The following is a 26,690-nucleotide window of genomic DNA, read 5'->3' on the forward strand; positions in this document are numbered from 1 at the left end:
GCCATCATAGTCAACAAAAGAGTCTGAAATGCAGTACTTGGATGCAATCTCAAAAACGACAGAATAATCTCTGTTCATTTCCAAGGCAAACCATTCAATATCACACACAGTAATCCAAGTCTATGCCCCAACCAGTAATGCTGAAGAAGCTGAAGTTGAATGGTTCTATGAGGACCTACAAGACCTTTTAGAATTAACACCCCCAAAAGATGTCCTTTTCATTATAGGGGAATGGAATGCAAAAGTAGGAAGTCAAGAAACACCTGGAGTAACAGGCAAATTTGGCCTTGGAATGCAGAATGAAGCAGGGCAAAGGCTAATAGAAGAAAAGAAAATGCACTGGTCAAAGCAAACACCCTCTTCCAACAACACAAGAGAAGACTCTACACATGGACATTACCAGATGGCCAACACCAAAATCAGATTGATTATATTCTTTGCAGCCAACAATGGAGAAGCTCTATACAGTCAGCAAAAACAAGACCAGAAGCTGACTGTGGCTCAGACCATGAACTCCTTATTGCCAAATTCAGACTCAAATTGAAGAAAGTAGGGAAAACCACTAGACCATTCAGGTATGACCTCAATCAAATCCCTTATGATTCTACAGTGGAAGTGAGAAATAGATTTCAGGGACTAGATCTGATAGATAGAGTGCCTGATGAACTATGGACTGAGGTTCGCAACATTGTACAGGAGACGGGATCAAGACCATCCCTGTGGAAAAGAAATGTAAAAAAGCAAAATGGCTATCTGGGGAGGTCTTACAAATAGCTGTGAAAAGAAGACAAGTGAAAAGCAAAGGAGAAAAGGAAAGATATAAGCATCTGAATGCAGAGTTCCAAAGAATAGCAAGGAGAGATAAGAAAGCCTTCCTCAGCGATCAATGCAAAGAAATAGAGAAAAACAACAGAATGGTAAAGACTAGAGCTCTCTTCAATAAATTAGAGATACCAAGGGAATATTTCACGCAAAGATGGGCTCAATAAAGAACAGAAATGGTATGGACCTAACAGAAGCAGAAGATATTAAGAAGAGTTGGCAAGAATACACAGAAGAACTGTACAAAAAAGATCTTCAAGACCAAGATAATCACGATGGTGTGATCACTCACCTAGAATCAGACATCCTGAAATGTGAAGTCAAGTGGGCCTTAGAAAGCATCACTATGAACAAAGCTAGTGGAAGTGATAGAATTCCAGTTGAGCTATTTCAAATCCTGAAAGATGATGCTGTGAAAGTGCTGCACTCAATATACCAGCAAATTTGGAATTCAGCAGTGACCACAGGACTGGAAAAGGTCAGTTTTCATTCTGATCCCAAAGAAAGGCAATGCCAAAGAGTGCTCAAACTACCACACAATTGCACTCATCTCACAGGCTAGTAAAATAATGCTCAAAATTCTCCAAGCCGGGCTTCAGCAATATGTGAACCATGAACTTCCAGATGTTCAAGCTGGTTTTAGAAAAGTCAGAGGAACCAGAGATCAAATAGCCAACATCTGCTGGATCATGGAAAAAGCAAGGGAGTTCTAGGAAAATATCTATTTCTGCTTTATTGACTATGCCAAAGCCTTTGACTGTGTGGATCACAATAAACTGTGGAAAATTCTGAAAGAGATGGGAATACCAGACCACCTGACCTGCCTCTTGAGAAACCTATAGGCAGGTCAGGAAGCAACAGTTAGAACTGGACATGGAACAACACACTGGTTTCAAATAGGAAAAGGAGTGTGTGTCAAGGTGGTATACTGTCACCCTGCTTATTGAACTTATATGCAGAGTACATCATGAGAAAGGCTGGGCTGGAAGAAGCACAAGCTGGAATCAAGATTGCTGGGAGAAATATCAATGACCTCAGATATGCAGATGACACCACCCTTATGGCAGAAAGTGAAGAGGAACTAAAGAGCCTCTTGATGAAAGTGAAAGTGGAGAGTGAAAAAGTTGGCTTAAAGCTCAACATTCAGAAAACGAATTCATGGCATCTGGTCCCATCACTTCATGGGAAATAGATGGGGAAACAGTGGAAACAATGTCAGACTTTATTTTTCTGGGCTCCAAAATCACTGCAGATGGTGACTGCAGCCATGAAATTAAAAGATGCTTACTCCTTGGAAGAAAAGTTATGACCAACCTAGATAGCATATTCAAAAGCAGAGACATTACTTTGCCGACCAAGGTCCATCTAATCAAGGCTATGGTTTTTCCTGTGGTCATGTATGGATGTGAGAGTTGGACTGTGAAGAAAGCTGAGCGCCAAAGAATTGATGCGTTTGAACTGTGGTGTTGGAGAAGACTCTTGAGAGTCCCTTCGACTGCAAGAAGATCCAACCAGTCCATTCTGAAGGAGATCAGCCCTGGGATTTCTTTGGAGGGAATGATGCTGAAGCTGAAACTCCAGTACTTTGGCCACCTCATGCGAAGAGTTGACTCATTGGAAAAGACTCTGATGCTGGGAGGGATTGAGGGCAGGAGGAGAAGGGGACGACAGAGGATGAGATGGCTGGATGGCATCACGGACTCGATGGACGTGAGTCTGAGTGAACTCCGGGAGTTGGTGATGGACAGGGAGGCCTGGCGTGCTGTGATTCATGGGGTCCCAAAGGGTCGGACACGACTGAGTGACTGAACTGAACTGAACTAATTCCAAAACCCAAGCCTTCTTCATTTTTCTCCCTTTTTTTGATAAAAGTGAGCTCAAACCCTTAGTGTTATATAAAACAAACAAATGTTTTTCAAGCAGAATATAGATACCCTAATTTTAAGCTTGGAGGATTCATGAATAACTCCAATTAAATAGGTTAAAAATAGAGATTATAAATTAAATAAAAACCATAATAATTATTCATTGTAAGCTTATATAAATATCATATAATCAGATATAAATGGAAAAATCCCTATGGGAAGGAATTATTAAACTGTATTTATATGGGTAAAGGAAAAGCTTCATAAGACTTAGAGATGAGATAATATATATGCAAGATAAGAAAACAGTGTCTAGAAAAAATAAATAATTTTTATACTGTTTTTTATACCCTAAAATTGTCCTCCCTTTTCCTAGGAATTCTCTACTTAACATAATCTATAATCAAATTACATGATATTAATATAACATCTCTGTGTATTCACTGAATATGCATTTATTGAGCAATGATAACTAATATTTATTAAGTACTTATTATGGTTTCAGCACTGTTCTAAGTATTTTATATTTATTGCCTCATTTAATCCTCACATTGATATGAAGTCCACATTATTTTATTCCCATATACAGAAAAGCACAGAAAGGCACAGAGGTTATGAAACCTTCCCAAGGCCACTCAGCACATGGCAGAAACAGAAATCAAACACAGAAAGTCTGTTTCCATACTATAAAAGATACATCTAACATTTTCCCACACATTCACAGATGTATCTTTTTGTAGGAAATGTATTTCCAGATCTCAACCTTTAATCCAGTATCCTTCACTACTTCTCAAGTGTCAGGCACTGAACTAGGCCATTAGATGACAATGGTACACACAGCTCTCTCTTAAGGACCTCATAGTCTCAAAGGAAATAAAAACCTGGGATCAGACTTCTCACCCACGACCTCTGACCCAAGCCCCCCAAATATCCTGCATTCTGTTAAGATTTCAGTGAAGGCAGGTCCCAGAAACCCAGAAAAATATATATCTACTCCCTAAAAAGAAGCTAATGTTGAACTGCTACAGAATTGTGTAGAGATGCAAAATCAGTATAAAAAAGCATTAGAGTATTTTACACTATTCCCCTATAACACACCTCCTGAGGTAGAAAAGTAAAAATTGACATGAAGTCTAAAACCGAGCTCTGATTTTATCTGAGAAACCATTTGGCCTGCTTGTCCCAATATGCTGAAAAGGCAGTTCTGCCTGGCCATGTAAAAATAAAGATTTCCCCCAACTCAGTTCTGTAGGGAGCGGGTAGGACTCCTGCCTTAACTACTGAGATAAGAGAAGCAGAAATGAGAAATGAAACAGCAGGTTAGATGAAATTGGTGCAGGGCCAGAGGCAAAGTCCCTGTCCCTCACTGCTATGGATTTTTTTCCCCTTTAAAAAAGTTAACGTTCTTTGCAGGGGCTTTAAAACATAAAATGATATTGCATAATCATCCCAGCTGGGATAGAGGTTTGATAGTCTTCCTTGCCGCCTCAATTAAGTAGATCATCTGGCAATTTCTCTGCAAAGGTCAAATGAGTAGAACCCTCCAATTTCCCCATCTCTAAGGCCTGAGATGGAGCTGAACATAAGCATCAGGCATCCTCTGCAAATGCCCCACTGTGTCAGAATCTGATAAAATACAACAGGATTAGGGTCCAAAAGAGGGACATGAGAGTGAAACAAAACTGAATGCAGAATGCCAGCTTCTTCCGTAAAGTATCTCCATCTCACAAAATCAGCACACTTATGCTTCAATACCGTCTCACTGACAAACTGGTGATGACCTCATTTTCTGCTCTCATTTAAGTTAAAATATTCATTGGCAAATTGTACCTGTAGCCTGTCTCTACATATCATTAGCAACCATTTTATATCCTCTGGATCTCTCTGGTCCTTTGTTTTCAGTGAAATATATCTAATACTACATACTTCCTTAGATTACTGTGACAATAACATGAAACAGTATATGTAAAAATGTTAACAACATAGTTGTCTGGATGTGGTTGGTCTATTGCAAAAATGGTTGCAGTTTTTGAGCCCCTCATGTGCCTGTGTCCTTTGTAATATGACTTTGGAGCTTCTTCCCTTAAGAGGTGGAGGCTATTTCCCAATCTGGGCATCTGGACTGGCCATGTACTTACTTTGGCTAATAGAATGTAACAGAAGAGATGGTGCATCTTACAGGCTTTTGTTCTCTTTATTGTCTCCTGGCTTTTGCTGTAAATAAGCCTAGGTGACCCTGTTGGAAGGATGTCACAGAAACATGAAGAACCAAAGCTGTCTTAAACCACGCAAGAGAGAGCCTACAGCCAGTCCCCAACCTTGAGGGAATCCATCCAACTTCAGCAGAGCCTTTACCCAGATTACTGGAGTTGCGTGACTGAAGCCAACTGAGACCAGAAGAAGCACCCATAGGCTCCAGAGCAATAGTAAATGCTTGCTGGACTTCCCTGATGGTCTAGTGGTTATTTCTTGCTTCCACTGCAGGAGGCTCAGGTTCAATTCTTGGTTGTAGAACTAAGATCCTGGATGCTGCTCAGCACAGCCAAAATAAATAAATTTTAAAAAATGGTTGCTGTTTTAAGCCATTAGGTTTGGGGACGATTTATTATGAAGCAGGAGCTTAGCAATATCCTAAGCCTTAACTTGATCCTCAGGGTCAGAAGACATAGGAGTAGAGCCCAGGCTTATGCAACTTCATAATATCCCAGCTTCACACCTGGGATGTTAGTTTAAAAAATGTACTTTTCTAGGACCTATTTCAGTTTAAATAAGAAATTAGAAGTAAAGGGACATTAGATTTGCATGTTTAATAAGCTCCTCAGATGATTCTTAATCACCAATAAGAACAAATGCTCTAAGACAGCCCTTTTCCCTCTTGAAAGTACATGCCACACTTTGAATAAACTTCTGTTTATCTGGAGTCATAGAACTACAACTTCAAATTTAACATCTCTTTCAACTGAGTTATGGAGTAAAACCTTTAAAACTATGCAATAGTTTACAAACACACACCTTTACACACAAAATTTCATGAACCAGACTTTGGCAAGAGTGAGTGGCAAGGTTCAAAGGCCCTGTTGTAAAGCTTGGCTGCATATTGGAATCACCCCAGGGAGCCTTAAAAACTGAGCTGAGTCTCAGCCCCAGAAATTCTAATTTCATGGTATATGGTATGGACTGGTCACTGGAATTTTTTAAACATCATCAGATAACTCCAATGTGTAGCCAAGTTTGAGAACCACAACTCTCAATTCTACCACACAGCACCATTTCCAGGTAATAAGAAAAAAATTTTAATAAATCAAACAAAACAGGTGTGTGTCTCATGGCCATTAAGATTCCCTGTGATGGTCCAAATTACCTACTCTTCAGGAAGCCTTGTAGCTCAGCTGACATCATTTATCAGCAACCTGGAAGGAATGGTGGGACATGGTAATCTGGCCAGATACTTCTTAAATTGCTAGTACATTAAATTCTCCCATGAGATTGGATGATTTGGCCATTGATATTCTACACATTTTTTTTTTACAACTATGCACTTATTCTAGGAGTATTTTTCCCAGTACATTAAGTGTATTGTCAATTACTGTGACTGGAGCACATATTTGGTGAGGAATCTTAGTTTGAACAAAGAGCAATCCTTCCATAGCCTTGGATGGTTTTGATCTTTGTTGACAATGGCCAACTCTACAAATATCATCATGAGTAGATGCCTTGTTTAATTAAAGCGTCAATACTATCATTAATGTAGGATGCTAATGTGATATGCAGACTCATACCACCCCCTTCCCTTATTACTTGAAATCCAGATTAATATAATTTCTTAAAATAAGCAAGGATGGGAGGAAAAAAAACATGGCACATGGGTTGATGCTTAACATTTTTGTTGATTTGTTGTCTGCTAACTAAGCATTTTTAAAGCTATGATTTTAATTACTCAATCAAGCATAGCCTGAAACAGTTCTTCTTCTATTGGACTGGTTCTTTCCTGCTGAGTCTTGATTGTGAAATAGGAATTTAAAGAAATCAATGCTCATAATTGCCTTACCTGTGATGATTATGTCAATATAACCACCAAAAAATATAAGTATTGAACACTTACTATATTCTAGAGATTGTACTAAGGTCTTTATAAGCATTGGCTTTTTTATTTAACTAAAGTTGCCTTGTAAGGTAGAGCTATTATTGTTATCATTACCTGAGTTAAGGGAACTTTATGGGGATTATTTAACTTTTTTGTTCTTTAGCTTCTTTGTATTTTATATAAGAAGAAGCTAAAGAATAAAAAAAGCTAAATAATCTCTACAAAGGTCCCTCAATGAGTAAGTAAATAAATGCAGTGAAGTCAAGACTGGATCTTTGGCTGACAGACTCAACCACTAGACTATATTGTTACATGTGGCATGCAATACACTGTGGCAGAATCATTATGTGCAGAGTGGGGTGTAAACTTAGAGAAATTTCCAAATCCTGTTTTGTTTCATGGTTGAAAAAATAAAATCTCAGAAAGATAAAGTGATTTGTTCCAGGTCATGGCACAAGTTTCTGGCAGCAATAAAATTAGAATCCATGATTCCTCAGAAAATGTTCTTATACCTCTACATTAAAAAAAAAAAAGAATTTTAAAATTTGAATTATTATCCATAAAACACAGGTTCCAGGAATGTTTTCATATTCTAACATATATGCAAAATGATTAGCTCAGTTCCTAGTACACAGTTGGTACTCAAAAATATTAATACTTCCTTTGGCATTTCCACTAAGATGCTTTCTCTCTTTATTAATTAGTCAGAAGAATTTAAACAATACACTTGACCTATATGCTACACACTGTTAAAATTCACTCTTCTTATCTTCTCCTGATTACTCGCCACCTCTGAAAAGATCACTTTCAGTCTTCTTTCAGTCTTCTTTTCCTTCACCTGATCCTTAATGATAATGTTTTCAGGTTTTGTCTCCATTCTCATCTCTTCCCTGGCTATTTGTCCTCCCTTTCCCAGGCTATATGTCCTCCCTGGCAATTTGTTCCTTGCCTATTGCTTCATCTACTTCCTGTGTGCCAGTGATATTTTTTAAAAATGTACCTTAAGGTAAGACATCTCTCCTGAGCTACAGTCCTACAGTTTAAACTGCCTACTGTATACCTAGATGTCATCCTCTCTGAGGTTTAGGGATACATGATTCAATTTAGAACATTTGAGGGGATGGTGGTGATTGCAGACACTGAAGTTCCACCCTAGTTGTCTGAAAAGGATCACAGCCTTCCCTGCATTTAACAGCAAAGCAGACTTATTCAAGACTTCAGAGACACCCAGTGGCTTAGCCTGCCCCTCTTACAGGTAGAATCCAGAACTTATCACTTCAAAGGTTTATTTTAGAACCTCTATTTTAGGATATGAGAGTCTTTTCTTTGTTCATTTCTTCCCTAGGCAAACTATATATTTATCCGGATGCAGAAGTGTGTATTTATACATACAGATATACATACTTATACACTTATATGCATAATAAACATTCAGATACACATACATATAGATAAATAAACATTATCCCCTTCTCAATGCATGGTTGAAAAGTAGTTGGGTGGGGTGGGAGTAGAGGCCACAACATCAACATATTTATTCATAGCATGAAAATATTCATCCAACCGCCTACGCACTTTCCAAGAATGAAATGTTTATCAAAATGTTCACAGAGTGTGCCATGCTGCTATGAAATCATCCTATCGTGCCCAGAATCATTGCAATTACCAGGTATTCACATACCTCCCACAGATCTTTCTACAGGAGTATGGCATTGAGTGAGGAGTCTCTGTCTGCCTGCCTTCCCAGACGCAGAGCCATCCGGAAGCAGCCTGTTTGGAGCAGCTGTCTAGAGATGGTGGAGAGCAGGCAGAAGGTTGTGCTTTCCTGGTGGAGATCAGAGTAAACAGCCACTGCTGCCACAGTGCTTTAGTCCACGGGGATGAAAATGTTCACTTCCAGGTGGAGTTTAGCACATAGATTTACTTTTATATTTCATGAGGGTATTAATTCTGAGTCAGACTTTCATTTTTACTCTGTGAAGGTACATATTCCTAAATTCAATTTCCTATAAGTATAAAATATATTAACTTGATTTTACTCTGAATATGGAAAAACATATAAAGCAGAGGGACAATTTTCACTTCTACTTCCCATCTCAATTTATCAAGCCAACCTTCCCACCCTAAAATAGGATTGTCTTAATATTAGTATTATTTCAAATTCCCCTTGAACATGGATCATTGCCTATACAACTGAGGGCTTAATTAGTGCTATTATTTTATAAAATTCAGAAACATGCATGTATAAATTCTATAATTAAAGATCTCCATGAATTTGCATTTGTTATAAGTATATAATTAAAAGTTATCTCTTCACCAGGTTTTCAATTTCTACATATAAAATTTTACATTAATTTTAAAAGCTTGAAATCAGTGTAGCATAGTACAAAGAGTAAGAGGCACACAATGCTTGGAATTTTACATTTCTTTTGCATTTAGTTACTGTGTGACCTTGGCCAAGTTACTTACCATCTTTTTTAGCTTTTGATTTCATATCTTTACACTGGGAATAACAATGCCTATGTCTCAGGATTAAACACCTTCTAGAGGTTAGTTCTGAAACTCCAATACTTTGGCCACCTCATGTGAAGAGTCGACTCATCGGAAAAGACCCTGATGTTCGGAGGGATTGGGGGCAAGAGGAGAAGGGGACGACAGAGGGTGAGATGGCTGAATGGCGTCACCGACATGAGTTTGAGTGAACTCCGGGAGTTGGTGATGGACAGGGAGGCCTGGCATGCTGTGATTCATGGGGTTGCAAAGAGTCAGACATGACTGAGCAACTGAACTGAACTGAACTGAGAGGTTAGTTCTGAGTCCCTTACCTCCTCTAGGACATGGGAGGGAGGGTGACATGAATCTTCATCCTTTTTGGTGTAGCTAGTCAATGAGGGAAAGAGATGGCTTTCATGCAGATGAAGCAGAAACTCTGTGAATAAGAGTAATAGTCATTGGATTCAGCCTGGGTTCTTCAGGTCCTGGGCTTCCCCAGTAGCTCAGAGGTAAAGAATCTGCCTGCAATATAGGAGATACAGAAGACTCAGATTCAATCCCTGAGTCAGGAAGATTCCCCTGGAGGAGGAAGCCCACTCCACTATTCTTGCCTGGAAAATCCCATGGACAGAGGAGCCTGGCAGGCTATAGTCCATGGGGTCACAAAGAGTTGGACACAACTGAGCATGTACACATACATACATATTTCAGGTCCTGGCAGTGCTCAGAGTCTCTCCTCTGCCAGTCTCTAAAGCTCTCTCATGCACTGACCCCTCTAGCAATGCAGCTGGACCCTCCTCTCTGATCCCAGTAGATTACTCATTTTCAAGGATGATTTTGGATGAAGGTGAAATGGCAGCTTTTTACTTTTTCCAGGTAACCCCCACAGCAGGAGACAAAGATGATGCAGATAAAACCAATTTGTAAGAAACTCACCAAAATAATGAGGTTGTTTTGTTGCAAAGGAGTGTTGTTAATGTGGACACATTGAAAGCAAACCCTCTCTAGACTGTAGCCAGAAGAGAGGAAGAGCAGGCTCGTCCTCAGCTATTAATTTAGCTGTGAATTAATAATTGAAAAGCTGTCCTACAGAGAAGGAGGCATCCAATCCCAGCTATGGGAGTCAACCTTTCTCAGGTTTTGTCCTTCTTAGACAGGGCTGGAGGATGATTTTCATGGTAGCAAGACTAAAGAAGTATAAGTATATGGCTATGGCCTAGCTAACCTTCCTCCTTGACCACAGGGCGCGAAAATGACCAATTCTTCAATGATTTAGAAGGCCCAGAAAAGGAAAAATCTGCAAGGGAAATTCTTCTGAAATAATGTAAAAAGAAATATGTCTCTATGTACAAAACTGATTAACTGTGACTTAAAATGTCTCTGTAGCACAAGGCTTTTGTTTTGGATGAAGTGGGCTATAGAGGAGGTGACAGATGACTCACACACGTTGACAAACAGCTGATGACTCACTATCCTGAAGTAAACCAGAAAAGATCAAAAGATGAGGAAGGTAAAGCCACATTACTACACTGCAGGATGGAGGGGGCCAAGATCTCAGAGGATTCTTTTTCTCACGGTTGCCACTTGTATCCTCCCTGAGCCCCAAGACCAAGGAGCAGGCAGATTAGAAAAGCACTTTCTCATCCCACTCTATACAGCATTAATGGCATAAAATCCCATTAGTGCACTCTGGGGGTTCATTTCGAAACAGACAATGGCCTCTGAATCAGTCTGCCATGCATAATCGTTTGGCAATAGGGAAATTACACAATCAAAAATTTAGAGAAGCTCCATGAAAGGCAGCTATATGAGGTCATACCTATTCCTTCTTTTGTGCGGATGAGAGGAATCACTTTAAGGCCAGCCAAATAGTATTTACTTCCTAGCTGAATTTTATGATCAAGTCTGGAAAGAGATTCTATATTCCTTTAGAAGAGAAAGTAAGAGGAAGTAGTTTGACAATTATTTTACAAGCAGATAAAAATAATTCTCCCTCCCACCACCTTAGATGCTCCTGTGACCAGCCCTTTTAAAGGCAACCCGCCCACACTCCCTTCTGTTACACTCAAGTACAGAAGAATCGTCTTTTGTCCCTGTCTTCCCTCTGCATTTGCTCCTCAGATGGCTAGCCCTGCTTTTCCAGTAGCTGGTCAGACTTTATTGCACAAATTTCCTTCAAATGCATGTCTGATAGTAAAATATCATCATCATGTATCTCACCCTTTATTTTCAGATACATTTACTGTTCCATTTATACAGTTCCTTTCTGTTCTTAATGTGAATTCATATAGCAGATTATCTCAATTCTTATAACTGGGCTGTGACAAATTCTATCAGGGTTCTCTCAAATCCTTCTTTCTCTTTCTATTCCCACTGCCATCACCCAGCTTAAAAATCTTATTATGCCCAGTGAAGGTTATTGCCATCTTTATTCTGGGTTTTGTATCTTCAGTTATTTTTTCCTTCAATTTCCCCTGCTGCTAGAGTAATCTTATAATAACAATTTCTGGTTTAACTCTCTTTTGCTTAAATAGCTTAAATGATTGGCTTAAATAAAAGAATTAAATTATTTGTCATATTAAAAAGCCCTTCAGCCTAGCATTTATAGCCCTCCATGTAAAAGGCCCAAATTACCTTTTCTTTAAAAAAAAATAATCTTTCTTTTATCCATCTTTTCCCACCTGCCTCTAGAAAATTCCTTCTGGAAAAGTTCTTTGAAGAGTTCGCTAAGCCAGATTTTCCTGGGTAGCCATGTGGACCCACCCATCTGGCTGCATTTGATTGGACAAGGGGTAGACAACTTGACCCAACTGGACCAATCAGATTCTCTCTTCAAGGAATTTGGATTTAGGATGCAACAGCTCAGTGGGTTATGTAATATTACTGGGTTTAGATGAAAACATGTATGTGGGAGTGCATGGCTGTCATTTTGCCACAGCTATTTGGAGCCTATGAAATGCTAAGAACTGTATGAGAGCACTCTGCAGAAAGAAGCATGTAAATGGAGCCAAAACCCAGAAAGCATCAAAATTAAGAGGCCCAGAGTTATTAAAAAGTAGATGCCTCAGTTCTTGAAGCTGTATCTGCTTTTAGTTCTACACAAATATGAGGTTTGGCTGGTCTTCCTGCCCTTGGGTTCCATGGAGTACTCTACTACTTAGAATAGAGCCTCATTAATTTAAGTTTGTTTGAGTGAATTTCTACTTCTTGTAACTAAACAGCCCCTGACTAATAAATATTCCCCAGGGACAATCAGATTAGCCTTCCTGCCAGGCCTGAAATACATCTTTCCATTTCTCACACCATCTGTCAGAAAGGCCCTCAATTTTCATTTTCTCACATTCTTTATCATTTATTTCATTGCCATTTCTTTTATCTTTCATGATGACCTTCGTCTCAAAGATAGAATAACTTGCAGCCGTTCTGCAATCTCAAAGTGTCAAGAGAATTTCAGAAAATGACTTGTGATCTATTGGCTCTTTGGGCAAATAGTTCAAGAGAGAGAAAAAGTAGGACAGTCCTCTGTTTTGTTTCAGAAGGAAAAAATCTATGTCTCACTTCTACTTAGGGATAAACCAGTTCAACGAATTAAAAGACGTTTGAGGCACTGAGTTAAATCTTCCATCCTTAGTGCCCATTTGGCCAGTGCCTTGACCTTACCGCCTGCCTCTCTACCAAGAAACAATTTTTGGTCCTGACTTTGCCCTGACAACTTTGCAGTTAAAATGTGCACCAGTTTTGAAGAAGGTTGTTGTGATAATTTCTCCTTCATCAGAGGTCTCCATTGATGAAGTCTCATTTGATAGCAAATATTATTTGAATTCTAAGAGTCACTATATTTGGAACTTTAAAAAATCACTCATAAATTTGTTAATTCAAGTTTTAATTTTCTCAGTCTCTTCAAGGTAAATCTTTAATTCCGTGGAAATCATATTAAAGATTTCTGATATGATTCCACCGCTTGTTCCATTGGGGCACTCTTTCCAGCATTCATAGACCCTGACACTTGCCAATCAGCTGATATGTCATCCCTAAACACTTCTCCTTGACTTCCTGGACTTGGGAACCTGCCTTTCTAGTCACACCTGCTAGTCTCTGTTCTTTATCAGAGCTCCCTTTTATGCTTCCTTCTAATTATCCTGTCCTTGAAATTTCCTATGCTCTGTTATAATCAAATTTTTTTCTTAAAAATAATTGTGTAATACATACATTACTCACACCTAAGCAGACCTTTCCTCTGTAGTATTCTGGTAGCCAGATTTCTATGACATGGCCTTGTTCCCTTCACTGTAGCTGGACATTCAATCCAAGTTCAACCATTCATGCTTTTTTCTTTTGGAGACTTGAACAGAAGTAGAAGCATCATGTTTCAATGCCTACAGGAACAATTTAGTGGAGAGCAGACATTTGATAAATTAGTACAGAGAAAAGGGAACTAGTTGGATCAATGTCTTTGAGTAGACTACAATCAATGGAATCTAGTCCACAAATGGAGAAATTAGTTTTGGATAAGAGTACGGGAATCATCTATCATAACAGAAGGGAAGAGATATACATAGTTACAGACACTGGTAGATGACAGAGTAGTTGGCCATTTTCTACTGACTGTTTCAGCTTCAAGGAAAGTGGGAAATAAGTCATGAGGTGAGGCAAGGAGATGTTGGAGGTAGGAAAAGAAAAAAAAATCTGAATAGCTGTGAATAGTTGTAGAGGAGGTTGGGAGAGGGAAGTGAATCTCACAGATTGATTGCTTACTAGTGGTGAGAGCCCACTTGGGAGTCAAGATCATAAATTTGAAGTTAGTGTTGTTGTGTATTTTTCTCCAATTATGTTCAATGGCACAGGTGCAGTTTGAAGCAAAAACAGATTCCAGCATGAAACTTAACTAAGCATGTACAAGAAAGCAAAAAAAGAAAGAAAAAAAGAGTTAAGAAAGTGATTTCAATGACTGAAGAACTTAGATGGGTAAAGAAAAGAGCGCAGGTACCAAGGGGGTAGGAAAAAATAACAGAACAGTAGGATCCAAAATTTGGAGATTCACCTAGAGTCAAAGTATTGTACAGATTGGGATACTAGAGGGAATTGAGCTAGAAATTGAGAAAATGATGGGCTGAGAATGGGAGGCAAGAAGATAAGATTCTCTAGGATCTGCAGCTACTGGGGATGAAAAATAATGTGAGAGTAAGTTACTGAGGTTGGGAAAGAACAAGATATCCGCAGAGAAAGAACAAGATACCCGCAAAGAGTTTTAAAAAACTGAGAGGTGAGGGTACTGGAAGGATCATCTCAGTGCACATAAAAATCATGAAGAATAAAGGTAATCATATCATTAGATGAGCCAAAAGTGCAAAGTTAAGAAAGGAGGGGAGGGCGATTTCCCTAGTTAAGATTTCCAGTTAAGAATCCACCTTTCAATGCAGGGAACGAAGGTTCAGTCCCTGGTCAGGTAATTAAGACTCCACATGCCGTGGGGCAAATAAAGCCACACACTGCAACCGACATTCTGCATATCAAAACTAAGGCCGGATGCAGCCAAATAAATAAATAAATATTTTTAAAAAGAAAGAAAGGAGGGAGGGAAATTGCTTAGGTCTTGGTAGATGTAAAGGGTCATAAAGGCTATAACCTAATGTCATGGGGTTCAAAGTTGAGGGAGTTTTAGGGAGAAGGAACAGAGAATGGTCTAAAAGTGGTGATGAGCAACAGCAGCTCAAAATGATTGGACAACCAGAGCTTACTGTGCTTATTAATTGCTGGAATATCTGCTCAGTTGCTCAATTGTGTCCAACTCTTTGTGACTGTCTGGACTGTTAGCCCCTCATGCTCTTCAGTCTGTGGGAGTTTCCAGGCAAGAATACTGAAGTGGGTTGCCTTTCCTCCTGCAGGGGATCTTCCTGGCCCAGAGATCATATGTCCATCTCTGGCATCTCCTGCACTGGCAGGCAGATTCTTCACCACTGAGTCACCTGGGAAGCCATGCAGTAATTGCTGGGCTCAGTATTAAAACATGAATATGTTTTAACTCATTTAATCCTTAACTATTCAAAGAAGTAAATACTATTATTACCCTTGTTTTAAAGAACCTGATGCTGGGAAAGATTGAAGGCAAAAGGAGGAGAACGGGGCAACAGAAGATGAGATCGTTGGGTGGCATCACTGACTGAATGGACATGAGTCTGAACAAGCTCCAGGAGATGGTGAAGGACAGGGAAGCCTGGTGTGCTGCAGTCCCTGGGGTTCCAAAGAATCAGACACAACTTTGCAACTGAGCAACAACAATAAGGATGAGAAAATCAAGACCTAGAACTGTAACTTGCCCAAGGTCACACAGGTAGACTGGCTCCAGGGGATGTGCTCTTTTTTCTGAAAAATTTTTCTAAAACCTTTTCATTTATAAATAATTTTAGAATTACAGAGAGGAGGCAGAAATAGTACAGTGAGTTTCCATAGTCCCTTAACTCAGCTTACTCTAATGTTAACATCTTGCATAACCAGAACACTCAAGAACTAGGACATGAACGTCGATACAAAACTATTCACTAAACTACAGACTTTATTAGAATTTAAGCAATGTTTATGCCAATGTCCTCCTTATGGTCCAGGATGAATCCAGGATCACGTTATTGCCTTTAGTTTTGGTGTTTTTTAGTTTCCTCTAATCTGTGACAGATCCTCATTATTCCCTTTTCTTTCATAAACTTGATGCTTTTGAAGAGTCCTGGTCAGTCATTTCATAGAAAGTTTCTTAATTTTGGTCTGTCTAGTGTTTTCTCACAGTTAAATTCATGTTGTGGCTTTAGGCACGGATATCACAGAAGTGATGGTGTGTCCTTCTCAGTACATCATTTCAGGGGGTACAAAGGTATGCCTGTGATATGTTATGCCTGGTGATGTTACTCTTGAGCACTTGGCTAACGTGGTGCTTAGACTTCTCTACCATAAAACTGTAGCTTTCTCACCTTCATACAGATTTCTCAAGAGGCAGGTCAGGTGGTCTGGCATCCCCATTTCTTTCAGAATTTTCCACAGTTTATTGTGATCCACACAGTCAAAGGCTTTGGCATAGTCAATCAAGCAGAAATAGATGTTTTTCTGGAACTCTCTTGCTTTTTCCATGATCCAGCAGAAGTTGGCAATTAGATCTCTGGTTCCTCTGCCTTTTCTAAAACCAGCTTCAACATCTGGAAGCTCACAGTTCATGTATTGTTAAAGCCTGACTTGGAGAATTTTGAGCATTACCTTACTAGCGTATGAGATGAGTGCAATTGTGCAGTAGTTTGAGCAGTCTTTGGCATTGCCTTTCTTTGGGATTGGAAAGAAAACTGACCTTTTCCAGTCCTGTGAACACTGCTGAGTTTTCCAAATTTGCTGGCATATTGAGTGCAGCACTTTCACAGCATCATCTTTCAGGATTTGAAATAGCTCAACTGGAATTCCATCATTCCACTAGCTTTATTCATTGTGATGCTTCCTAAGGCCCACTTGACTTCTCAGTCCAGGATGTCTGGCTCTAGGTGAGTGATCACGCCATCATGATTATCTGGGTCATGAAAATCTTTTTTGTACAGTTCTTCTGTGTATTCTTGCCACCTCTTCTTAATATCTTCTGCTTCTGTTAGGTCCATACCATTTCTGTCCTTTATTGAGCCCATCTTTGCATGAAATATTCCCTTGGTATCTCTAATTTTCTTGAAGAGATCTCTAGTCTTTCCCATTCTGTGGTTTTCCTCTATTTCTTTGCACTGATCGCTGAAGAAGGCTTCCTTATCTCTCCTTGCTATTCTTTGGAACTCTGCATTCAGATGCTTATATCTTTCCTTTTCTCCTTTGCTTTTCACTTCTCTTCTTTCACAGCTATTTGTAAGGCTTCCTCAGACAGCCATTTTGCTTTTTTGCATTTCTTTTTCTTGGAGCTGGTCTTGATCCCTATCTCCTGTACAACGTCACGAACCTCCACCCATGGTTCATCAGGCACTCTATAAGATCTAGTACCTTAAATCTATTTCTCACTTTCACTGTATAATCATTAGGGATTTGATTTAGGTCATGCTTGAATGGTCTAGTGATTTTCCCTACTTTCTTCAATTTAAGTCTGAATTTGGCAATAAGAAGTTCATGACCTGCCTCTTGAGAAATCTGTATGCAGGTCAGGAAGCAGCAGTTATAACTGGACATAGAACAACAGACTGGTTCCAAATAGGAAAAGGAGTGCGTCAAGTCTGTATATTGTCACCCTGCTTATCTAACTTATATGCAGAGTACATCATGAGAAACGCTGGACTGGAGGAAGCACAAGCTGGAATCAAGATTGCCAGGAGAAATATCAATAACTTCAGATATGCAGATGACACCACCTTTATGGCAGAAAGAGAAGAAGAACTAAAGAGCCTCTTGATGAAAGTGAAAGAGGAGAGTGAAAAAGTTGGCTTAAAGCTCAACATTCAGAAAACTGAGATCATGGCATCTGGTCCCATCACTTCATGGCAAATACATGGGGAAACAGTGGAAACAGTGGCTGACTTTATTTTTTTGGGCTCCAAAATCACTGCAGATGATGACTGCAGCCATGAAATTAAAAGACACTTACTCCTTGGAAGGAAAGCTATGATCAACCTAGACAGCATATTAAAAAGCAGAGACATTACTTTGTCAACAAAGGTCCATCTAGTCAAGGCTATGGGTTTTTCAGTAGTCATGTATGGATGTGAGAGTTGAACTATAAAGAAAGCTGAGCACCAAAGAACTGATGCTTTTGAACTGTGGTGTTGGAGAAGACTCTTGAGAGTCCCTCAGAGTACAAGGAGATCCAACCAGTGCATCCTAAAGAAAATCAGTCCTGAATATTCATTGGAAGGACTGATGATTAAGCTGAAACTCCAATATTTGGAGCACCTGATGCAAAGAGCTGACTCATTTGAAAAGACCCTGATGCTGGGAAAGATCGAAGGCAGGAGGAGAAGGGGATGACAGAGGATGAGATGGTTGGATGTCATCACCAACTTAATGGACATGAGTGTGGGTGAACTCCAGGAGTTGGTGATGGACAGGGAGGCCTGGCGTGCTGCAGTGCATGGTGTCAGAAAGAGTCAGACATGACTGAGCAACTGAACTGAACTGAAGCATTAAACTACTGTGTTTTTATTTCTTTTGTAATTGATAGATACCTTGGGAAATATACTTCAAGGCTATGTAAATATGTTTTTTCCTCTCAACAAACAGTCTGCTCATAACTACCATTCTATATTTCCCCTAATCAAAGTAATTTTATTGGGGAATTATGAATGCATTAATAGAAAAGAGGGCATTTGATTTTAATCAGAAGCTAGATTTTCATAGCAGAAATAAGGGGGAAGAGTGTTCCCGGCTGAAGGGGTAGAATCAGCAAATGTCTCAGAAGTCTGAACGTGCATGTTGCAGTCAGTGAGACTAGTGTGTAGGCTGTATGTGGTAAAGCTAGAAATGAGACTTATAAGATACCAGAGCACAGAACATCCGTGCCTTGAATTCTCTGCTAAAGAATTTGGACCATTTTCCCAGTACTTCGTCTTCTTCAGTTTCCAACAAACTGCAATTTTGGTGGTTAGGAGGGTGAGGGGGAGAAGCCCTACTTTTTAGAGTCTGTATCTTTGTCTATAAAAGGACCTCAGACAATCTCTAAGGCACCTCTCACTCATGAAGTTTTATGATTCCATGAATTGGTACCATGTTGATTCTTTCCATGTGCTTCCCTGGTGGCTCAGCCGTAAAGAATCCACCTGCAGTGTGAGAGACCTGGGTTTGATCCCTGGGTTGGGAAGATTCCCTGGAGGAGGACATGGCAACCCCACTCTAGTCTTCTGGCCTGGAGAATCCCATGGCCAGAGGAGCCTGGCAGCTACAGTCCATGGGGTCGCAAAGAGTCAGACACTATTGAGTGACTTTCACTTTCACTTTCTGATTCTTCCCATGCCATTGTATACATAGCTTAGTGGCTTTCAAAAAAAACCTATCCCATGAGGCCACTTTCTCTTTTCCTCTCGTGAAATCTTTCTCATAATCTGAGTTGTTTCAGTTGAAGAGGATGCAAGAACTTATTAGCCAGACTCTCCCTCCCTACCCCCCACCATTGCCTCCAATCAAAAAAAGGAAAAGAAAGGTAAGGGTTGATCAGGGAGAATGATGGATTCAAGTTTGGACATAGTTATATTGATGAGATAATAGGATTTTTAAAAATCAAATAGAAAATATAGGGGTAGCTGTGAGGATCCCCTTGCCTTCCTGTACAGTCTTCCATGGGTCGGTGGCAATACAATTAGAGACCAGGAACTGTTCCTTCTCCTGGAATCATGAATTTAAAAAATTCTGAGATGGCAGTGGGGGCTTCCCTGGTGACTCAGAGGGAAAAGAGTCTGCCTACAATACAGGAGACTGGGTTCGATTTCTGGGTCAGGAAGATTCCCTGGGGAAAGGAATGGCTTATCCCCTCCAGTACTCTTGCCTGGAGAATTCCATCAGGCTACAGTCCATGGGGTCACAAAGAGTCGGGTATGACTGCACACACACACACACACACACACACACACACACACACGATAGTGGTAGACGGAAAAGAGGAGAAAAACGACAAAGGATAATTGAAAAAGCAGGGCAGGATGTCAATAAATTGGCAGGAAATGTAAAAAGCACTGGTTCTGCCATGAATTTAGAGACCCACCAGAAAGACCACCTTGATTCTTCCCTTAGGCATTGGGGAAGAAAAAGAAAGGGGTCCTCAGATCAGCAGTTAATATGGTTTCCTAAATCCACTCAATTCTATTAGCAAATGTGGCTTTGTAGCCAGGCTATATTGATAAAAATAATTTTACATTGCCTCCTTTTTATTACTGAATGCTGTTATGCTTTATAAGAGAGCCTCAGACTGATCTTAAAATTCCAGATCAATGAGAGACAAACTGTGATGGATTGTCACTAGGTTCTTGATGTTCTCTGTGAGCTTTTTCTGTAATGAGTCTCTGTGTACTGGGTGGTGCCCTTGATGGCTCCCTGGTGTAGACATATACAGCAATTTTGAAATCTTGCCAATTTGCTGGACTTGTTACTTTAAATCACTTGTCTTTTTAAAAAACTAGCTAATAGTCTGTGTGAGTATAACCATTCTAATTTGTACAAGTATATTATCACAAATAGCATCACAGTTCTTGCTTTCTGGGTTATCAGTATCAGGGATATTTTGTTTTACATCTGCATTACTCCAGGAAAGATTTAAGATGGCTTCAAGGGTATATACCATATATCAAGATAACGTAAATTAGAAACAAATGAGAAAGAAAAAAGTTAAACATTGGGTCAGGACATAAATTAGAATCAGAAATGAAACTAATGCAAAACCAGATTTCCATTCTAAGTTTTCTAGCATCCATTTATATAAATTCTAAGATGATAACGGCTTAGGAAACAAGCTTCTTTCAGTGAAGGATAGACTTGTTTCTTAGACTCTAAAACCATTTCTCTTGAGGATTTTTATGAAAACATGCCGCATTATCAGGAACAAATTCTTCAACAACATTCCTGTGTTTGAGGCAATGCATATTGTAGGGCTGTTTCTTAAAAAAAAAAAAAATCCCTCAAAAAAAGAAAATGTTCATGGTATCACACTGGATACATTTTGAAAAAGCTATTCTAGAAGTCTTGGAAAGGGGTTGGTAATACAAAATCCATTATGTAAGCAGTTCTGCTGGCTTAATTTAATCCAGAGGCAGAGTTTTACAATATCTGGAGAAATGGATGTACTGTAAACCATCAGGCTTTACCTGTTCTCTCAGCTAAGCTCATGAGGGCTATTGGGAAGCTATCATGCTATAGTCAGGGACACGGTTAGTTGTAGGGACCAGAGACCCACATCATTAGCACAAGAAAAGGATATAGGGATATAGAGAGGGCTCCCACAATTTAAAAATGAGAAGTAAAGGTCAGCTGGGTTTTATGGGAAATGTATCCAGAAACTGCAAAGAAACAAAGGCTGATTGACCTGTTTCTTTCTCTGAGCTTACCCTGTCATCTCCACCATGTTGTATCCGCTGTTTTTTTCTCACTAGAGAGGCTTTGCCACCATAGCCCAAAGCAGCTGCTCTAGCCCTCAGAATTAATAATTCAGCATCCACGAATGATAAACATTGTTCACTTGGATTGCCCAAACCCAAATTCCCAGGAAAGGAACCTGACTCAGCTCTTGTTTTTGACCACCATAGGCAGCTGTCAAGTGTTAGAGAAATGACCTTTGATCAAGGGTTTCTTGGTCCAAAAAGTGTGTGTAGAGGTGTGGGACATTTGGTACAGATCTTAGGTGTGACACTTCCAGGATAAGAGTTGTGAGTGAGGACAGGACCATCACTCAATGTGGCATGCCACCTGGCTAGCCACATTTCTTAAGAAAACAGCCTAATGCATGGTCATGCGAGATGGGATATTTTCTAGACGAGGCAAGGTGGTCCAAATCAATTCAGAGAAATCTGTTGTGGGAAGGAAGATGGAATCATCTGCTGGATCCTTTCTGTATTGTTTCTCCTTAATCAAAATTGGCCCCATAAAGCAGTATCTACCGCACACTTTGTTTATGTCACTCAGGTGCTCCCACGCTCTGTAGCTTCATTTTAGTCCAAAAGCAGTGGGAGGAACCACAGTCCTAACTGACACACATTTTTATCATAAGTCCATCCTTAGCCATTTATCCAAACTAGATGCCCTATTCATTGTCTAGCTATGTAAAGAGAAAGTGCCTAATAACCAAAGGGAATCTGTGTACTGTCTTCACACATCTTACCCTTTCTGCTCTCCTTTCCCTCTGAATTACCTGGGTTCGACCCCTGGGTTGGGAAGATCCCCTGGAGAAGGGACAGGCTACCAATCCAGTATTCTGGCCTGCAGAATTCCATGGACTCTGTAGTCCATGGGGCCACAAAAAAGTCAGACACGACTGAGCAACTTTCACTTCCCCTTTCCCTCTGTATTAACTGGGTGTGCAAAACAGAGGTGGGGGAGGGGACAAAGGGCACAGATCACTGCTCCTTTCTCATCCCTCTTCCTTGATCAAACTCAAATCCAAGACAAGTTACTTGTTTAACTGCACATTTTCTAGCATTTAGGATTAACCTTTCTATCTATTAAAATATTTTAAGACAGATAGGTATATTCAGATAATCAGTGACCTCTGAAGAGTATATGTACAAGATGATTCAACAGAATGCAAAAAGAAAATATTAGATTTTCTATTTATTTTTATTTCACCCTTTAAAAAGATTTATTATTTCTGTGTGTTTTAAATCACATACAAAACATTAGTATAGAAATGCAGCTACATACTTTATTTAAAAAATACATATTTGAGGGTATATGCTCAAAATTATTTTTTCTGGATTGAGTACATGAACTAAAATTTGGAGCCCACTGGTGTCAAATTCTCACTGAATGGAGATTACAGTATGGTTTTTATATCTAGATAAAGATGAATAGTTCCTATTTTGGGGCCTGTGGCCAAATCTGACTCTACCGTCCTCACAAGGACTTGTACTAATAGCACATTACATTATTCAGCGCATTAGGCTTTCAAACAGCTCACCATTTATTTAAATGTTTACTTGGTATGAAACACCGTTTATTTTGTATGAAACACAGATTGGGCTATGGTCATTTATGTGTTTAATTTTGAATTAAAAACTTTGAAACAACTAGTCCATGATTAACACAGAGAAAGGACCAGCCTCTGAGTATCAGCTTTCCTCAATTTACAGGGTTCCTTGGGATCCTTGTTAGAACAGTGAAGTTTTGAACAGGGAACCAGAAAGTTAGGCATCTGTTTTTGTGTGAGTGTGTGTGTGACCACTCCGTTAGCTAATATGTGCCTTATGTCCTACAATCAAACATATAGTCCCTCTGCATGTATTACAATTCTTAATATATGCAGCTAGTCAATGATTTTTTAACCTGGTGGGGCTGAGATCAGAGGACTCAAGAATCACTATTTCAGTAGTCAACAAGGGAACAAAGACAGAAGGCTATGGCTGTGGAGGAGTGGATGGGCCCTAATGCTTAGGTGAACACTTTCCATTTTATTCTCACAAAAATCCTGTAAAATCAGTCTCATTGTCATTATCAAGTTGCTCCTTTCCTAAGAGCCTCAAGTTTCTCACTGAGATAATGTTACCTTGCAAGTAAGTGGTAGTGTTAGGATTTGAACCCCTGACTCTCTGCTGTGGCATCTTTCCCCTCAGTAATTCAGATCTGCTCCAGAAACCTCACGTTGACACCCAGGATCATACTAATAAATAGAGATATTACAAACTTAATACTTAGGAGACGTTTGGAAGCGGCACAGACTGTGAAGGATTAGAGTGAAGGACGGAATTAAAAGGACAAGTTTTAGCATACTAAATATCACCCAGCATCACTGTTTGTGGCTGGCCTTCTCTGAATTTGCTACTTGTGCCAGATAGGTGAGAACAGGCAATTTTTCTTCCTTTTTTTTGTAATTCTTGCTATCCTGTTTATCTTGTCAGGCCGTAGTGAATCCTCCTTGTCTTCATTTCTGTTGAAAGGTCTGGGCTGTGTAATTCTATCTGAATTGATGTGTCTTCTCCTCTAGAGCTCATACTCTAAAATCACCTACAGCACTTTCCTCTTTGCTGATCTTTCTCCCACTGAATCTCTACAGCCGCCAAATCGGTGGTGCTAGTGGTAAAGAATCCAACTGCCAATGCAGGAGATATAAGAGACACGAGTTTGATCCCTGGGTTGGGAAGATCCCCTGGAGAAGGAAATGGCAACCTACTTCAGTATTCTTGCCTGGAAAATCCCATGGACAAAGGAGCCTAGTGGGCTATAGTCCATGAGGTCACTAAGAGTGGGAGACAGAGGAGTGACTAGGCACACACACCCACACACACAAGTTAGGAAAGTAGTCTGATGAGTACCCAGAAAGAATATTGCTGGGCCCACAAATCTGTGGTTTACTTTTGAATATTCAAAATACATTGCTTTCTCCCAAGTAGTAAATACAGTGACCTTTATGCTACAATCTTAAAGATGTCTACATATATCTGGTGGCTTTGTGCTATGTCTGTGTGGCTAAGATGGAACCGTACCGCCAAGAATTCTTTGTTTCCAGGTTAGGGTCGGCCACAAGAGACTCTGTATGAGATCTGGAAGGCAGGAGAAGCACAGCCAACCTTCTTCCTTGAAGGCAGGCGCAGGTCAGGTGTGGTCACAGCTCATGCAGGGTGCTGCTCATTCACTGGCTCATGAGTGTGGCTCTCATGCCTGTGCAGCAGAGACCGTATGCCTTGCATGAACGATTTCTTAGTCCTTAATAAATAATAGAGGCCACCTTTACAGTAGTCGAGGGCTTTAAATAGTGTCCTGTTGCCCATTTCAGTCAATAATTTTCCATTCAACAGCAATCACTGAATACTTACAATGCTTCCAGATTATGAATTTGTATGAGGGATTCAAAAGAAAAATAAGAAATACAGTCTCAAGAAATTTATAATCTAATAGTTTTCTTTTTATGCTTAATATTAATTTTTTATTTTTCATCAATTGTAAGTTTCTAGAAAACTTGAGTTTAGTACAAAGCTATGTTTTTTCTTCTGAGCCAACAGAAAATATTAGCAATATAATGCTTCATAATCCTTGAGCCCTTTATTGTGTGCATATATATATATGTCTTCTATGTAACTTCACTATAATCAAATCAAAAATTAACATTGATACTTTGCTCCTGTCCTGTCTTCAGATCCCATTCAAGTTTCACCAACTATCCTAACAACGGTTTTTATAACAAAAAGAGGACATGAGTTGCATTTAGTGGTTATGTCTCTTCAAGTTTTCCTCAGTCTGGAATAGCTCCTCAGTGTTTCCTGATTCATAATCTTGATAATTTTGAAGACTGCAGGCCAGTTATTTTGCAGCTCATCCCTCAGTCTGAGCTTGTCTACATTTCCTCATGATTATGCTCATCGCAGAAGTGATGCTCCCTCACTGCATCCGAGCAGGAGCCCATGATTACTGATGATGCCCTCGTTAGATTCTCAACTTATGCATTAATTTATTTATGTCAGTGTGATTCACCTATTTTATTCAATGATTTGTAATCTGTTGCTCTCATACTTGAATGTTCAAATTATCTCAGATTATTCCAGTGACAGTTCATTCAAGCTTCTACTCTTTTCCTATGCTTCTTTTATTCTCAGAGCTTTTTTTTTTTTTTTTGTCTATGCTAGATCTTGGTGGCTGCATGGGCTCTTCTCTAGTTGTAGAGATCAGGGGTCACTGGTGATGGGCTCCTCGTTGCGGTGGCTTCACATGTTGCGGAGCGTGGGCACTAGGGTCTGCAGGCTTCTGTAGTTGCAGCTCCTGGGCTCTAGAGCACAGCTTAATAGTTGTGGCACATAGGCTTAATTGCTCCAAGGCATGTGGGAGCTTCCTGGATTGGAGATCGAACCCATGTCTCTTGCACTGGAAGACAGGTTCTTTAACACTGAGTCACCAGAAAAGCCCTTGCGTAGCATTTAAAAAAACAAAACTTTTTGACACAGTATAATGCTCCAGGTTTATTTTATAGTTTCTCTGCTCTGACCCAGGATTCAGCCAAGAGCCTTGGTTCCTTTTATTGAAGATAGGTATTTACAAAGCAGGTTCCAAGAACTGAGCTCATTACTTTGGGGTGTGACTGCTTTTATGGGGCAGTGCTAGGATTATGTCTGTGTGCGCACAGGTACATGGTGTACACTTAAATCTACGGTTATCTGCTCTCACCTATCTGGTATCATCTATCATCTCTATTTATATCTGCCTCTATTAAAAAAAAATAAGTTCACACCAGTACCTCTGGCTCCATCCTATCATGATAGACTTCATTCTATTTTCAGTACCACCCCCCCCCCCCCCACTTTCTTCTATGACAATGAGAAACATAGCTTCCATCATCCTCAATAACTTTATTTTTTTGGTCCATTTCCCTCAGTGTTACTACTTTCCCACAGCCAAGGCCACACCATGACACTAAGCTTCAGGGCCTCTCACACCCATGCCAGGACACCTATGAAAGCTGGGGTTCTAGCACCTTCCTGATGGGAAGGGAAAGTCAGGTCATAATCAGCACAATTTTGCATGTAAGCATTTTTGGTAAATTGCCTGAAAATATCTCAGAAGAAAACAACCTGATGGTGGACTGACTCTATTATTTGTTGGGATTCTCTTCTCGTTCTGAGTAAACATTTACTTTTAGTAGCTAGTTTTTTAAGCAACATTTTTTTGTCCTGAGATAGGGTCCTCTAAATTGAATACTACTAGCCACCTCAAATTCTAAAGATTTACTTTCAGCAGCTTCTTTGGTAAAAATTTATTATTGTTTTTCTTAGCTAGCTTCTCTAAACTGAATGAAGTTTAGCCAC

Source organism: Capricornis sumatraensis, chromosome 1, assembly GCF_032405125.1.
Source record: "Capricornis sumatraensis isolate serow.1 chromosome 1, serow.2, whole genome shotgun sequence".
Lineage (NCBI taxonomy): Eukaryota > Metazoa > Chordata > Mammalia > Artiodactyla > Bovidae > Capricornis > Capricornis sumatraensis.